The following is a 17464-nucleotide window of genomic DNA, read 5'->3' on the forward strand; positions in this document are numbered from 1 at the left end:
AACACTAACAACAGCTACTGCTCTTGAATCAGAAGTGACTGATTTGCTAAACTACTGTAAGTGCAAAATGTGTTATCAAGTTTGTAGGACTTGAAATATAGTAATGTGAGCATTTCACAGGTAAACAGATACAGACCAGGCAGTTTCATATAAAAGGCGAGTGTAGGCGTTTTTCCCAGAACTGATGCTAATGTATGTTGTACATCTATTGAAACTAATTACTAATTATAAATTACTAACTAGTCAACCCACTGTCTTTGTCAAAAACTTAATTTATAGGTTTTCTATAAAGCCTTTTTTTTTGGCAGATGACAAGTTTTTCATCAGTGCATCAATGAACTGTTAACACAACTGTAAATAGTGTTGCCTAAACAACGAAAAGGATATTGAATAAAACAGATATGTTATTTGAATTATTACATCAGATCAATAGACGCTGACACATTTTTGTAGACTTTTTTCAATATAACCACCACAGAGCACAACAAAATGACATATTTTATTTATCTAGGCTATTGTTAAATATTTGACTTTGAGAGACATGAGACAGTATTTGCAAACCAAGTCTATCAGTGACCAAAAGTGCCCATCAAAGTTGCATGCAAGTCCTTGTACAGTACATTGTATGAATGTCACCAGTGACTCAATTTGACCCCATTTAAAGATATCTGAAGTTTAGCAGCTGTGGTTCAGGACACTGGACTGTTTACCTGGGGTAGGTGTCAGAAATTCTTTTGGAACTTGTCAACTTGAGCAACCTTTTTAGGGACAACTCTCTGAACTGCCTGGAGTTGCCTGATGATTTCCCATGAGAAACAGATGCCAAGAGTGTTTACAAGACTGGATGAGCTCCTGGGTACCATGATCTTAAAGCATCAAGACACTGTACAAACCCTCAGTTAGGGCTGAAACCCATCCGTGTCTGTTGCCCTACTGACTAGTATTGGTACATTGCATTGTAATGCATTGTGATGATTATGAGCAGAAACCCTGTTAGTGGTGTGGTTAATATTTGGTTTAAATCTGGGTGGTTCTGGTGTCTCAAAGTAAGGAGCACACCATAACTGCTAGATGGCAGCATAAGCAGTATTTCAGTCTGTATGTACTATATGGTGCTCCAACCAAAGTGCTTGCTGGGTGGATGAACAGTGCCTGGAACCCCTTTCAGCTGAACTGTTCTGATATTGGATGTAGGGGCCAAAAAGTATTGTGACTTACTGAAACCCACAATTGGAATTTTTTACCCACCCTTATGTAATACTCAGCCGGATGTGAGGAGGTTAGAAAGTAGGCAAGGTTTTAGTTTCAGTCTGTAGCTCTTTTTTAGATTCTTTTCACAACCACCCCTGTCAATTTTCATGGGTACAATTGACAGCAACACTACGAATGCCTTGTTCCAGGAGAGACTGCACCATTATCCCCATGTGATTTACTTTCACTCACCACTTGACAGGCTTCTCATTCTGTCTTCAGGTGTTGATTTTCTAAACATGTGTATTATGGTTACAAGGTACCTCACATGAAATCCCTCCACCGTAAAACTTTTACAACTTTACTTGGTTCAATTGATAATAAAAAGAGTTAAATATTTCCCAGTAAATAAGAGACAGTTTTAGAAAAAATACATTAAAACAGGTTCAGAGGATCAGGATCAACAGCACCATTTATGTGATATAATCATATTGATTTGTGATACAACTTGCAGGTCAAATAATGGACTTGGATTCTTTTTTGGTTAACTTTATGTAACTTTGTTTGGATTGATATTAACTGTGGGCAACATAGTGAATAGCTTTAGTGTGTTTCTTTGCATAAATGTGCCAGTGTATCCTTGCACCTTGTGAAGAGTGAGCACTGTGTCAAATGGTTCATTTCTTGCATCCTCTACATAAAGAGAAAGTCATTATAAGACACTTTAGAGATGCAAGTCTGCAGTACAACTTCAGTCATATTTGTGCTCAGCAATTTAGCTTAAACTCAACACTCAAAGCTTTAGTTTGCTCTCTCAGAGCTCAACGACTGCTGCTTTGATGCTGACTCTGTACTCACAGAGACGAAGAGAGATAGGAGAACAAACAGTGTGTGACAACAGCCCTTCTCCCTGGCTGGCATTAGACATGGGACTTTATACTGGGGAGAGGATGAGTGCTGTGACAAAGTCAATAGGACAGAGGGGGAATTAGACTGCATGGGCTTGATTGTTTAATTAGACTTTACTTCATGGCATGCCAAGCTAAATGAAAAAAGAGAAAAAAGGATTGGGGAAAAAAATCCTGACATTCTTGGCCAAAACTCATTGTCACAGATTGTGATGGGCTCATGAGATTCTGGTGAACTGCTGATAGTGTTGTCATTGTGGAGTTTGCACTTCTGCTCAAAGCCAAGGCTTTGCACACAAACAACGACAAAATTTCAAATTTAATTTTATGGTGATGATTTATTTTAAACCTACTACTGGAGTTATGCAGCATTGAAGTGAGCACTTAATTGGCTGTAAGTACTTTTGCCTCTCGTCCACTTCAGAAATATTTCTCATTGGCAGTGTACTGACTCTGATGTAATTTGGGGGGTAAAATGGCCCAGTGCTTTATTAAAAATAAAAAAATAAATAAAAAAGGTAAGCCCTGATAGAGACCCAAACTTTTGACTTTTGACCATGCAGCATGGTTGGTTCCTTTAAAAGGATGTGTACATGGTTTTAGGGGTGATACTGATTGATTAAAAGGTAGAGTGAAAACTGTTTCTAAATGTCTGTTGGGGAAAATCAAGTGTGAGTTAACATAAGCTGAATGTTTCATTTTTGCTGACTTTCAGTGGTTCAATTTTACATGCTTGCTGCAGATAAAGAGATCTGTACAGTAACCAAAGAGGGTCAGCTAAACTGTCCACATCATCACCATGGCTGTTTTATTCTGCTGTCCATTTGGAAGAACAAGAGTTGGGGGGGAAGGCTAGGAGATGTTGGGTGATATGGTGTGGATGGTTATGGTTTACAGCTTTAAAGGGGACATGCAGTATTATGGAAGTATCACTTTTTGAAGGCTCTTTAATAGAGTTGCACGATACCCACGGTAGCCACGGTACCCCGCGGTGCCAAAACGTAACGGTTACTACTATACTAGAAATTCTACACGACGGTACTACCGTGGATTACTACTACCGGTGCCAGTTTCCGCCATAGCGGCCGCCTCTCCTCTCCTCCCGGCTTCTCACTGCACGCACTCCTTGTAAACAAAACCCACATGCACCCACTGCAACCTAACTACACAGCTGCTGAATGATTGGCTGTTTGCCTGTTACTGGTGATGTCCGGGGATATGATAGACGTTTCCGCACGCTGGGTCCGCCCGTCTGTTATCTGATTGGCTGTTCGTGGTTCATGCCGGCAAGAACGGACTCCACGAAGACAGCTGAGACAGCTCCGCTTCGATAGAAATTCGCTTCAAAACAAACAACGAGCTAAAGTTCTGTCTCGCCCAGACGCGCGCACGGCACGAGACAACACACTGACCACGGCAGAAGCACCGGGCGCGAGCGGCGGGTCTGCCGTGGCGTCGTCGTCGTCGTCGTCAGTGGCACTAAATTAATTTAGCTCTGTTTATTTTCTCATTGGCTAATATCAGGCTATATGCTCCGTGTACAGGCTGAGGAATAAAGAGTGAAAGGATTTCCAAGTATAAATCACCTAGAAAATGCATAAAAATATAGTTTTCACAGGGAATGAATTCCTGTTCATTATATTCTGTCCTCTATGATTTATTATGTTGGAGAAGAAGCATTATTGTCAAATAGATTTTTTTTAAAAGACAGTGGATTTGTTTTTATCCTAAGTTGATTATTTATATTTGTTAAACATAAATTAATGTGCAAGAGACTGAATGGTTATTTATTTTCAACCATATAAATTCTAACTTCATTTATTAGTTTTTTATTGCTTATTTAAAAATATTTGTTTCAGTCTAATTCCTACTTCACCAGTATTATGTTTATCATGCACCAAACAACATTATAAGTAATTAATAAGTATTTATAACTTGTACAAATACATTGCAGTTCATAAAAATAATAATAATAAAAAAAGGTTGCAGTATCGTGATATTACCCGGAACCGTGATACTTTGTCTGGTATAGTACCGTGGTTACTCATTTTGGTATCGTGACAACTCTACTCTTTAACATATATTTGGGTGTTTGACTTGCCTTCCATCCAATGATCCAATCCAATGATGTCATTAATTTTTGAATTTGCATAACACAACCCCTACCTGTGAGTACCTGTACCCGGCGGCCGGAGTGAGCAGTGGCTCATTTGGATTTAAAGGGACAGGCACTGAAACCAGCAGTTTTGAACAAGGCTTTTTGACTGGATGAAAAGAGCTGTGATGTTTGATCCTTGGGGTATTTTGACTGAAGCATGTCACAGGCATGTCTTTAAGACACCTGGGAACTCTTTTAATTTGTGGAAAGGGGCATAATATCTCCTAAAAGCCCTGAAGTGGGTCTGAGTATTTTACATGCCGACTTGAAATTTTGAACCAAAACAGTTTCGCAGGATTGGTAAAGTTGTTTATTGATAGTAACAGGGCTTTCGTCCCTTCCCTAAACATTACAGTATGAAAAGATATTTCTCACTGGCTTGTCTCAGTATACTATAATACACTGGCAGGCCTGATTAGTGGTGCCACCGATTGAAGAGCGATTCCCACCTGTCTTGAGAAATTGACAGTACGGTGTTCTGTGACATCTGTTTGTTGTTGCCAGGTACTCTGCAATCGACTGCATTTGTATGGAGCAGCACCTTCATAACTGCAGTGGGTCCCCAGCAGCCTGAGAGGGATTATGACTGCATAGTTGATGTACCTGACTATTGTCAGAGCTGGCACATCTACCCACACACACTTCAGCACATTTTTACCAAGCCATCTTAGGCTGAAGAGGACTCAAGTGAGTCCTTCTTGTGTCCTTCCTTTTTTCAGTCTTCATCATCTATAGCTGTTTTTCATCATTTCGTCATTCATCAACAACAAACTAATTCTCAATCTGTATTCAGTGAACATGCATACTTATTTTGTGAGAAAGAGAGAAAAATGACACAAAATGTTGACTTTGGCATTCAATTTAATTAATTTGTGCTTTTGTTGACTGGTATACACAGTATTTCTGTCTTCAAGAAGGACCATTATATTACATTTTTCATATGGTTTCTGCTCTGAGACAAACAAAAAGATATTACTTTGTGTTTTTTTTTCTATGTTTAATGCATTACTTCTTGAATATAAGTGCTTATGAAGCCTGATAAGGTCTGTGATAATGACACAGAGTGCAATATCACTGCTGTGGCCATCTCTTGACTAGCCAGTGTCTGAGATTGGGACAAAACGCCTGCAAGGATAAGCTACACAAGGCAGTTTGAGTGTGACGGTGTGTGAATTTATACAGATTTATTGAATTTTCAATAGGAAATGGGAGAAAAAACACTCTAAACTAATAAAACACCACAGGCCATTTTCCTATAGGGCAATGTTTATGACTTTTTTTTATTTTTGCTTTTGTGGAAATGTGCCCTCAATAAGAACAATAATAAGTGTGGTACATGGTTTGTGCATTTGTCCCTAGGCTATGTTGTAATTATGAACCCCCATTGCCCTGCTTAATAGGGGCTGAGAGAGGGCCAGTCAGACTGCTTCCAAAATGACTTGATGCTGCCTTTATTCTCCTGTCATGCTGACACTGTAATATTCAGTCCTTTTCATTTGCTTCTCTTTGTTGCAGTCTGATTTTCATATGCTGCACTTTGGAGAAACAAAGGAATGAAGTTCCTTATAATGTGTACTGTATTACATCTGTGATCTGCCCTTTTAGATTTTATAATATATTTAAGGTTTCTAGGTTTATTATTTGTTTATTAAATGTATTTTGCTGTAACCTTTGTCATGCAAGGTCACAGTAGCTGTTAGTTCGTAACACTGGCCTGCTGTTATTTGCTGACATCAAACTTGAAGAAGAAAGGACATGTTAAAGGTGTACAGAAATGGCCGTTTGTCCTGTTTGTCGCGCCGAGTTGTCACGAGCTGCAACACGAGTTTACCCGAGTAAGGAAAACGAATTTGATTGGTCGTTATCGAGCGGGCGGGATATTCAAAGCTTGGGGCGAGCCCGAGCTCCGTGTGTGTGTGTGTGCGTGTCTCAGACGTTTGAATGACGGATCCAATATCAGTGGCTGGTGAATCGTGTACAGGCTGACGTATAATCCGTGCGCCTGCATTATCCAATGCGAAAAAAAAAATACACACTTTCATCCCGGATTTACTCAAAAATAGAATTTTTCACAAAGTTTGGCCTACAACGTCTGAAAGATGAGTTATCACATTAATTCTATGATCCAGAGTGGACTCAAATTCAATTTTCTTTTCTGTACACCTTTAACCAGACTGTTTTTCTCATAGTTCACTAGAATGGTGTTTTTGTAATAAGTGTAGGTTGAGGAAGGATTTTTAGCCCATGATAAATTAATATTATTCCTTAAACTGGTTCCTTTAGGATTCTCAACACGTGGATTTAATAGTAGTTGTGGTTTTGAATTTGTGCTTAATACTCATATGAATTATGAGATCCTGGTGCTCTGTTGTGTTTTCACACACAAACTAATGGCAGTGAAGCGCATGTAAAATCAGACCCAGTCCATAGAAGAGTCTACACACCCATAAAGAAATTTAACCAAACCGGCAAATGAACCAAAGTTTGATTGAAATGTGCTAACTTAGTTGTGAAAGCACTCAAGGGGAATGTTTAAATTAGCCTGTAAAATTAACATGTAATTGAGCTTCTGTACTAGAATTTCTAAATGCCGTTGTTTTAACAGTTCACCCTGATAGCTGGGCTTCAATTCACTGTCACACATTAACAAATTGTTTCATATGGGCACCATTATCCTCATCTAGTCCTTATAGACATTTCAATTGCACAGCAAAGCCCCCTCCGCTTCCACATTTCCTCTTTTTAACAATGACAACTCTAATCATCCGAAATTGATATTTTAAATGCCAAGTCTGGAGCTTCATTAAAGTGGTGTCAGGGGCAATAATAAATATCTTTAAAGTAGGAACAAATGTTTTAAATAATGGCTTAAATCTAATTCATATCATCATGTTCTCTTGTGGAAGCTATTAAATTCTTCTGATTGGCTCTTTGTCTGGAGGCTGAAATGAGCGAGGACCCATATTTTTGTTAAGCATGATATGAAAGCATTAATTTTCACCAGCAAACCTGACAGAACAGGGCTCCTAGGGGTGAGTTAATACGAAATGATCACATTTTCACTCATAATCAATATTGGTCAGTGACAGTGGTCCCCTATTTTTCATCCCGCCAGTTGTCTAGAGAGAATGATATGTGGCTCTTTCCTGGTAAAGGGCCCTCTCAGCGACTTGGAGATGGAAATGGCATTTTTAACAAGTGGCCTGGGAAGCTATTGATTATAGTGCCATTTCTCGGGCTGCAGTTTCTATGCTGCCTCTCCAGCTTTGTACGCCTGTTGGTTCTGAGCAGAGTGAAAGCAGCAATACTGAAATTGTGTCTGCTGTTGTTTTGTTTGTAACATGCTTTTGTCATGATGCCTCTTTTTTGTTGTTGTTGAGTTTGTTGGGTCTGTGACATGTGTCAATAATCTTTGATGAGCTGCCTTGTTAAATGTAAAAAAGGAACACCTGTATATAAGTTGTGTTTTTTATGCTTTTACATCTGAAAACTTAAAAATTCCAAACATTATCATAATATATTATGAACTATACATGCTGTACTGTACAAAGGTTTTAGTGTGAAAAAATGCTGTAAAGTAAGACTGCTTATCTATCATGCAGGTCTGATCGGCCCCAGATTTATTCTCAAAGACCCCAAACATACAGCCAAAGAACTATCTTCTTGAAAAGAAGAACAAGAAGTTCTGTAAGTGATGGTATGGCCCCCACACAGCCCCGATCTCTGTCTGGTATTACACTTAAGAGGCAGAAGGATTTGAGGAGGCCTACATCCACAGAAGATCTGAGGTTATTCTCAAAGACGTTTGGAACAAGCTTCCAGGCGTGTTCCTTCAAAAACTTTGTGTAAGTGTACCTAAAAGAATTGATGCTATTTTAAAGACAATGGGTTGTCAAACCAAATATTAATTTGATTTAGATTTCTGTTATGTTCATTCACAGCATTTTATTAGGCTAATTGATGAAAATAAACTAGTAGGCCTAACGCTTCCATTTTTAAAGCATTTTTTTCAGACCTGCCTAAAACTTTTGCACAATACTGTACAGTAGAAATAGTATCAACTTTGTATCTGTTTGACAAAACAATGATTTTGTACTGCATTTCAGCTCTGTGATTCATAATGATATTTCACTGGAAAATTGCATGAGCTTGATCACCAGTGAGCTGGTTGGAAGCATTTCCTTACTCAGGATGTTAGCTTGGTAGAGTCAGCATCTTGCAGCTGCATTTTTTAAGTTTAATTTTGTTGTCAGCCTCTTTCGTCATCAGTTATATAAAACAACAATGAAGCTGTTCCCTTAATTATATCTCAATAGAGGTGTTGTTTTCTCATATTTCAAAATAACTATTATAATTGTCCTTTTCTTGTAAGGTGACTGCTACAAATCTTCTGTCCCTGGCTACACAGAAAACTGTGCTGTTTGAAAGATCTGATTTTGGGAAGTAATACAAGATCCTGTCTGCTGTGCTCATAAATTTGTAGGAAGAAAATTCTGTACAGCTCCTTGTTAAGTTGACTTCAGGCATAGCTCACTTTTGCAGCTTATTTCCCATATGACATCTTTCCCTCATTGCTCCCAAGCCTACTATATAATCTTGTAGCACTGAAAGCAGAAGCAGTCTAGTAGCTCAGCATAGAAACTCAGATTGTTTTTTTCCTGCAACCTGTTACAGTAGGTGATAACCCAATCGGAAAGAAAGACAAGAAATCATTGATGTCCAATGCTGATCCACAGGAACAGGATCTGAGTTAATCCAGGTATAGGTGCCTCAAACACAGTCAGCACATGAACATAAATGAAAAGATAAGGTTTTTTATTCTGTATTGTCAACAATAGGCTATCTTAGTCCGTTCTTCACTGCCTCCCTTCCGAATTCATCCCGACCTCCCTTTCTCTGACATTCAGCCGTAAACCCATTTGTCCAACTGAAGAGCAAAATCAAAACACACACACACACAGACTTGCCCTCTTGGTCAGTAAGCCATCATTTGAAACAACGACAGTTGGGAGGCAATTAGGCAATTAATGAACAATGAAAATGGTGTTTTAAGGTCACAAAGAATCCAGTTGAAAACCTTGGCAGGCAAAATGTACATTTCTTCTGTCCATATACTATGAAGCACCTTACTGTAGCTGGGGGTAATAGTAATGCATGAACAACAATGTGATTATACACGAAACAATACCGATCTAGCTGCTCTTTCTACACAAACTCAGATAGATAGATAGATAGATAGATAGATAGATAGATAGATAGATAGATAGATAGATAGATGATGGATGGATGGATGGATGGATAGATAGACATCCCGAAGGAAATTCAGTAACTCTGTTTCACCTTTTTGGTTTTACACCAAGACATATGAGAGCTTTTCCATACGAATGACTTGGATTTAGCCTACTTTTATTGCTAAATCTATAGCAAAAACAAATGGCAATATGGAGCTTTAATGCAGGGGAAGCAAGTACAAGCACAAACTACAAAGGCCACAATTTGGGTGATTATTAGTGAGAGCAGTATCTGCTGCCAGCTTGGATTTTGTCTGTTATGATGCAATCCAGGGGACAGAAAAGTATTGATACACCAAAACAGTCCAGACATAATAAGTGACTTCAACACTGTGAGCAAAGAGAAGGAGATTGTGCTGCAAGAGTGGTTTAAGAAAATTGTATGACCATTTCAATTGTTTTCCTCTCTGCCATGAAAACCTGTCATCACATGCATCTATTACTGTCTGAATTCAAACTGATGGAACTCGCTATTCTCCCTCAATAGGAAAACTACACTATACGGGACAGGTCTTTCAGACTCATAAGATAGAAAATTAGACTTGTACCAGAGGTATTTATTGTGGCCAAATAAATGTTCCCGTTATACATCACTGTCTAAAAATGTTTTGAAATTCAGATCAAGTGAGGACACTGACACGATCTTTCTCCCCATCTGAAAATAATACTACTTCTAACAATAGGCACTAGCCTCTTTTCCAATTTGCACCTTAGTGTGTCAGGGTTCCCGTTGTGCATTAGTGTACCAAAGCTGACAAAAGAAAATTGATCACAAGTGTAAGCCCTATACATAAACTAGTTTAAACAAATGGTAAGACAAGATCAACAGACCGGTGTTAAAATGCTCATTTAGTCCAACTTCAAACATAAGAGTAATATACTCAGCTGCACTAAACTACTAAAGAAAATCTGATTTAAATTACATTTAAAGGCAATTGTCACAAGTGCATTATTATTTTCAATATATTGTTGTAATAAAAAGTCAAGTCAGAATCCATGTCTGATGGGGGGCATTTTGGAAACTGTAACCAACCAAAACAGATTAACTTAACAAAATGCTGCAAAGTTTCTCTTTCACACTCACACACACACACACACACACACACACACACACACACACACACACACACACACACACACACACACACACACACACACACACACACACACACACACACACACACACACACACACACACACACACACAACTTTTGGCACTGTAGGCTACTGCATTATTTGGACAACAATTAAGGTCTATGACACTGCTAGAGATGCGGTGCGGTCTTTTCAGCTGTGTTTGAATTTTAGAAACTGCTTGTTGGAGGTGTTTGCTACACCTTGTAGCACTTACATTGCTGACCATGATGGGCAACACTCAAACTTGTCAAACCTGAGATCTTCCGACTTGATACAATTCAATGTCTTTCATGTAAATAATGGTTTAATGCAAGGCAGAAGTTAACAAGTTAGCATGAACTACCCGCTGGCACACATCTATTTGCCAGATGGTGGATTCACCCGGGTAAACAGATTTGCTGAGTCTGATTGTGTTTTCCTGGTGTGAGGGCCCACTGAGACACAGCTGGCAGGAAAGAAAATTGTGTATTTGATCTGTGGCATGGGTGTTAACCTGCATTAAAGGGGGTGGGATTTGTCATGATATTAAATCTGTGGGATAAGGTGTTTAATCTGTAGCACAATAAACAGAATGAATGTCTATAATATGTAGAGTAAATGAAAGTAAATAAAAAATGTTCTAAGCCCAACACTGTGTGACACAGGACGCATACAATGAGCAGCTACTGTAAGCAGAACAGTGGCTGAGGCTTCAGTAGCCTACTTGTCTAGTATGTCTACATAGGATGCATTGAGGTGCCAGTATTCAGTGTTTTCTGCAGAATTTGATTGGGTTGCCTTTGTAAAGTCTGTGTGTGATACACAGGTATTGAGTGTTGGTCACCCAACTCAGCTTAATACACAATCACTGCACACAAAAGGGAAGAAAATAATGATGAAATGTTAAAAAGAAATATGCCTCCTTCCGGGTAAACACAAAGGCTACACTGGGAGTGGAATGCAAGCTGTTAGGCTACATGGCCTGGAAACAGCCATGTTGGTTAAAAAGAAAGCATGTCTTTTCCACCAAGCGTGTATGATACAAATAAGAGACATGTGAAACTGTATGTTCTAGGCTAACTAATCATCTGCAGTTGCATGGCCAGTCACAGTTTTCTTGTCTTGTGTTTGGACTGTCACATTTGTGATTAAGAGGGCTTTTTGTAAGAAAATGTCTAGAAGATGAAGAAGCAATACCTGAGTCTATCTGTTTTCAATTCTGAAAAGTTGGTGATTGTCACACAAACATCTTAGACCCCTGTGTCCCATCATTTTCTGGGTTGTTTTTTTTTCTACTCGCTGCAACAATAATTGACCTAGGCTACTGGGACACAAATAAAAACCTTGAACCTTGAACTTTGAACCATAACCCGCCCTCCCGTTTATCTTGAACTAACAAACTCACTCTTGCCACAGCGTCACGAGGAGTTGGTTAGTTCTAGATAAATGGCTTTTTTTCCCGACTAGTTGATGGACTGAAAAAAAATGTGTAGCTATACAATGTAGACTTAAACGGACGTATATTACATTTTGTGATGTGACTTCAGTAACTTCTTTAATTAGCCTACTCGTTACTGAAAAAAGTAGCCGATATTTTATAAGGCTGCTATTCCCATCACTGGCAGTGACTTATGCTGCCCCCCTTGGCCCTCCCACCAACCTGCAACCTAAACCAAACTCTGCATTATTTATTCATAAAAAAAAAAAAAATCAAAGATGAAACTTAATTCAAAATTAAAACGAAAAAAAAAAAAAAAAAATCGAACCTGCCCAGTAAATCATATTTGTTTAGGTTGTACGCTCACTGACCTCCCACCAACCTGCAACCTAAGCCAAACTCTGCATTATTAATTCATAAAAAAAAAAAAAAAAAAATCAAAGATGAAACTTAATTCAAAATTAAAACGAAAAAAAAAAAAAAAATCGAACCTGCCCAGTAAATCATATTTGTTTAGGTTGTACGCTCACTGACCTATGACCTACCGGCAGGATTTACGTTACGTCAAGAGTGAGCGCGTAATGTAGGCTACACAGTGTGCAGCAGTTCTTGGGGTCATAGGGGCCGGTATGTTTCAGTGATAGCCAGCAACTACGAAAATACCGGCCGGACAGAAATGCTGCTTTCGAGGCCTCCGCGGAACAGGGAGGGAGTGCGCCCGACAACGTTGCAAGGAGCTAAAAGCTGCTCTCTCTGATTAGCCGTGATGATGCACCTGCTGCTAGCTGTGGAGGACAACAGGAAGATAACACCGGACTGCGCAGCTAGCCCCAGCAGTAACAGGCTAGCGGTAACACAACGGTAACACAAGGCGGCTTGAACACGGGGACGCAGCATTTTGTTTTTGCTGTGTGCTGGTTAGCGCCAGTTACAGGACCGCAAAGCGATGAACAGACACTGGCCCAGTTCCAATCCGAGTCCGTGAGTGTGTGAGGGCTGTTCATGGATCTAATATAATATGGGGCTGTTCCATTGTCAGATCATCAAGTCAGTGAGCTAAGCTTAGCCTACTGCCCCCCTACCGTAGTCTGTTTGGCAGGTGCAATTAAGTGCATTTAATCAATAACTAACTAAACATTATCCCGCCTATTACACGGCTTACGAGTGAAATAATTAATTTGAAACATAACGTAGATCAAAATACTACTTTTATCGATTTATAAATTTGATCATTAGCACATCTGCATGTCTGGTCTCTTCTCCACTGTGTTGCTGAGCCTCGCTCCCATTTGTTTTCAACAAAGCCTTTAATAATCAATCACTGGATCAATGGATTATTAGGCTAGTGTAGTCCTATCTGTCATAAACAAGATATTATAGGTTTACGGGGCGTGTTTGTGTCCCTCCACTCTCCCTGTAAGTCATTTATCTAACATCACAATTAGTCCGAAGCTGTTTTGAAGGTAAAAATGAAACATAAGGTAAATATCCTGCATAGTTTCTGTTTTCTGTGCTCCGCTGATCAGAGCGGCGTGCCTAGCAACAGTCTGTTAGACTTGACAACGGTCATTATGTAAGGGATAATGTATAGTTGGTCGGTTCAACCTGTCGGGGTTTATTTCTCCATAACAACCGACCAACTATACATTATCCCGCTTAGAACACGGCCTACAACTAAATCATTCAATAATGTAACACAAAATAATGATAAAAATAGATTTTATTCATGTAAAATTAGACCGTTGCTCGGGACGCCGCTCTGACCAGCGCAGCACAGAAAAGAGAAAGTATGCAGGATATTTACTTTATGTTTCATTTTTACCGTCATTAAACAGCTTCGGACTAATTGTGATGTTAGACAAATGACTTGTAACCTGTTACAGGGAGAGTGGAGGCTCCTTATTTCCACATCGTGGCTGAAAAGTAAACTTGCATCAGAACCTCTGACCCGGTGTCACAGCTCCTCTCCTCTCTGTAGCTCCGCGACACAAACGCACCCCATAATCTCTTGTTTATGACAGATACGACTACACAAAATACATCGTAACGTGTATGGTAATCCATCGATCCACTGATTGATTATCAAAGGCTTCAAATGGCACGAACGGGAGGAGGCTCAGCGAAACAGCGGCCGTGACCGGACATGCAGAGTCGGCCGTTGCTATGTTGTCCTTAGCAACGGTCCGCTCAGCGGACGGTCTATCGAGAAATAAACACCGCAGAATATTGGTGATTGACCAATCAGAATCGAGTATTCAAGAGAGCCGTGTTCTAAACAAGGGGGCAGTTGTCGGTCTGAGAAGTGAAGCTCACTTCCGCATTCAAAAAGCTGCAATCCCCCCGGCTGTCGCTGGGGGCTGGCTCCAGAAGGGAGCAACTCCAATCGAGCCCCATGTTAAAATAGCCGATTTTACAGCTTAAAAAAACATATTTACAGCCTGGTACATTTTATTTTTTTGGTCTCAATCGATAGTTTCTACCCCCGCACACACTCTGAGGGGGGAGAATTTTTTTTAAACTCTACCGTTTTACTATTATTAGGGTTTAAGTTCTGGCCAATCAGGGCGCAGAACCGTTGAGTGACAGGTCCGGCGACCGCTGCTTCGAGGCCAGTGGGCGGGCTCTCGGCCGGCCAACGGCCGCACCGCTCCAAATATGGCAAGTAGAATCCAACATGGCGCGGTTCAAACCCCCGTAGTAGCGGCACAAAACAGACTCCCCCAAACCAATGGGTGACGTCACGGGTGCTACGTCCATTCTTTTTACAGTCTATGGTTCTAAACAGAAATAACGGACTGTAATAAATAAATAAATAGCCTATATAGAGATAAAAGCTATATATCAGAGAAAATGAAAATATATATCAATTCATATCAGGTGAGAGAGAATAAATAAATATTTGATTCACAAAATACAACCCAATGTTCAATCTCATCCTCAACTGACCGGTTCAAGATGGCGGCCGCATTTCTTGCGTCCCAGCAGCCGATGCGACGTCTAGGCTACTCTATGGTTCAGAGCCTGAGTCTTTAGGGGGCAGAATGGAATTGGGCCACTGTGTTGGAGCTAAACCGAGTCGGATGGAGCAAGTCGTAAAAGTCGGGTCAACGATGGGTTTGCTCTGATGTTTGGGGAGCGCGGTGGATTCAAGCAGTCCACCGGCGCACTTGTTGCACTGAATCCAGAGAGTGATGCATTTCTTGACGTGAAAGCTGTGGACCATATTATGGGCCTGTCACGATCGCCTATAATTGAGACAGAGTACTGAGTTGCCAAAGAGTTTTTCAGCTGACAGCCAAGCCAGGGGATGTGGACAGTACAGCGCATCCTCTCACATCTGATCGCAGTGCGTCTGCTCTCAAACATACCTCAATATTTGGAGCGTCCACAACAACATCAGGACGCCAGTCTACACCCTGAGAAACGTGGATCTCTCGACCACAGACGCACAATCCTCCATAGGAAGGCCCCGTTGGTTCAGCTAGAAAATGCACAACTGAAGACAACTGCTCTTAGGAGGTTCAGCACCAACATGTGCCTGCCACAGGTAAGACATGTGTTTTTTTTTAACACTAAGATGTCACCATGGCTTTCGTTTTTAGGCTATCATACATTTGTGCTGTGCTGTGTGTGTGTGTGTGTGTGTGTGTGAGAAAGAGAAACTTTGCAGCATTTTGTTAAGTTAAAGGGATAGTTCACCCAAAATTCAAATTTCACTCATTATCTACTCACCCTCATGTCAACTAAGAGCTGTGAGAATTTTCAGAGTCCTCCGTTCCTTCTCTGAGTTACGGGGGGGTCTGCGCAGCAGTATTTGTCCATATAATGGTTGTGAATGGACACCAGAGCTCTTCGTCCAAAAAGACACACCAAAAAACATCCAAATACCTCCATACTGCTCGTCTGTAATGTCCCTCTTGTATTGAAGCCCCGACATGAGAAATTGTTCCGAAAAAAATTAAATAAGTCTATATTTTAAGCTTGTTTGTAGCAGAAGCTCCCAGTGTCTCAGTTCACTGCTCTGCCTGTGTAAGTGCAAATCTCACGTGATTTGCACTGACCGGCGGAACAATTTCTCATGTCGGGGCTTCAATACAAGAGGGACATTACAGACGAGCAGTATGGAGGTATTTGGATGTTTTTTGGTGTGTCTTTTTGGACGAAGAGCTCTGGTGTCCATTCACAACCATTATATGGACAAATACTGCTGCGCAGACCCCCCCGTAACTCAGAGAAGGAACGGAGGACTCTGAAAATTCTCACAGCTCTTAGTTGACATGAGGGTGAGTAGATAATGAGTGAAATTTGAATTTTGGGTGAACTATCCCTTTAATCTGTTTTGGTTGGTTACAGTTTCCAAAATGCCCCCCATCAGACATGGATTCTGACTTGACTTTTTATTACAACAATATATTGAAAGTAATAATGCACTTGTGACAATTGCCTTTAAATGTAATTTAAATCAGATTTTCTTTAGTAGTTTAGTGCAGCTGAGTTAAATATTACTCTTATGTTTGAAGTTGGACTAAATGAGCATTTTAACACCGGTCTGTTGATCTTGTCTTACCATTTGTTTAAACTAGTTTATGTATAGGGCTTACACTTGTGATCAATTTTCTTTTGTCAGCTTTGGTGAACTAATGCACAACGGGAACCCTGACACACTAAGGTGCAAATTGGAAAAGAGGCTAGTGCCTATTGTTAGAAGTAGTATTATTTTCAGATGGGGAGAAAGATCGTGTCAGTGTCCTCACTTGATCTGAATTTCAAAACATTTTTAGACAGTGATGTATAACAGGAACATTTATTTGGCCACAATAAATACCTCTGGTACAAGTCTAATTTTCTATCTTATGAGTCTGAAAGACCTGTCCCGTAAAGTGTAGTTTTCCTATTGAGGGAGAATAGCGAGTTCCATCAGTTTGAATTCAGACAGTAATAGATGCAAGTGATGACAGGTTTTCATGGCAGAGAGGAAAACAATTGAAATGGTCATACAATTTTCTTAAACCACTCTTGCAGCACAATCTCCTTCTCTTTGCTCACAGTGTTGAAGTCACTTATTATGTCTGGACTGTTTTGGTGTATCAATACTTTTCTGTCCCCTGGATTGCATCATAACAGACAAAATCCAAGCTGGCAGCAGATACTGCTCTCACTAATAATCACCCAAATTGTGGCCTTTGTAGTTTGTGCTTGTACTTGCTTCCCCTGCATTAAAGCTCCATATTGCCATTTGTTTTTGCTATAGATTTAGCAATAAAAGTAGGCTAAATCCAAATCATTCGTATGGAAAAGCTCTCATATGTCTTGGTGTAAAACCAAAAAGGTGAAACAGAGTTACTGAATTTCCTTTGGGATG

The sequence above is a fragment of the Trachurus trachurus genome (genome assembly GCF_905171665.1).
Source record: "Trachurus trachurus genome assembly, chromosome: 13".
Classification (NCBI taxonomy): Eukaryota; Metazoa; Chordata; class Actinopteri; order Carangiformes; family Carangidae; genus Trachurus; species Trachurus trachurus.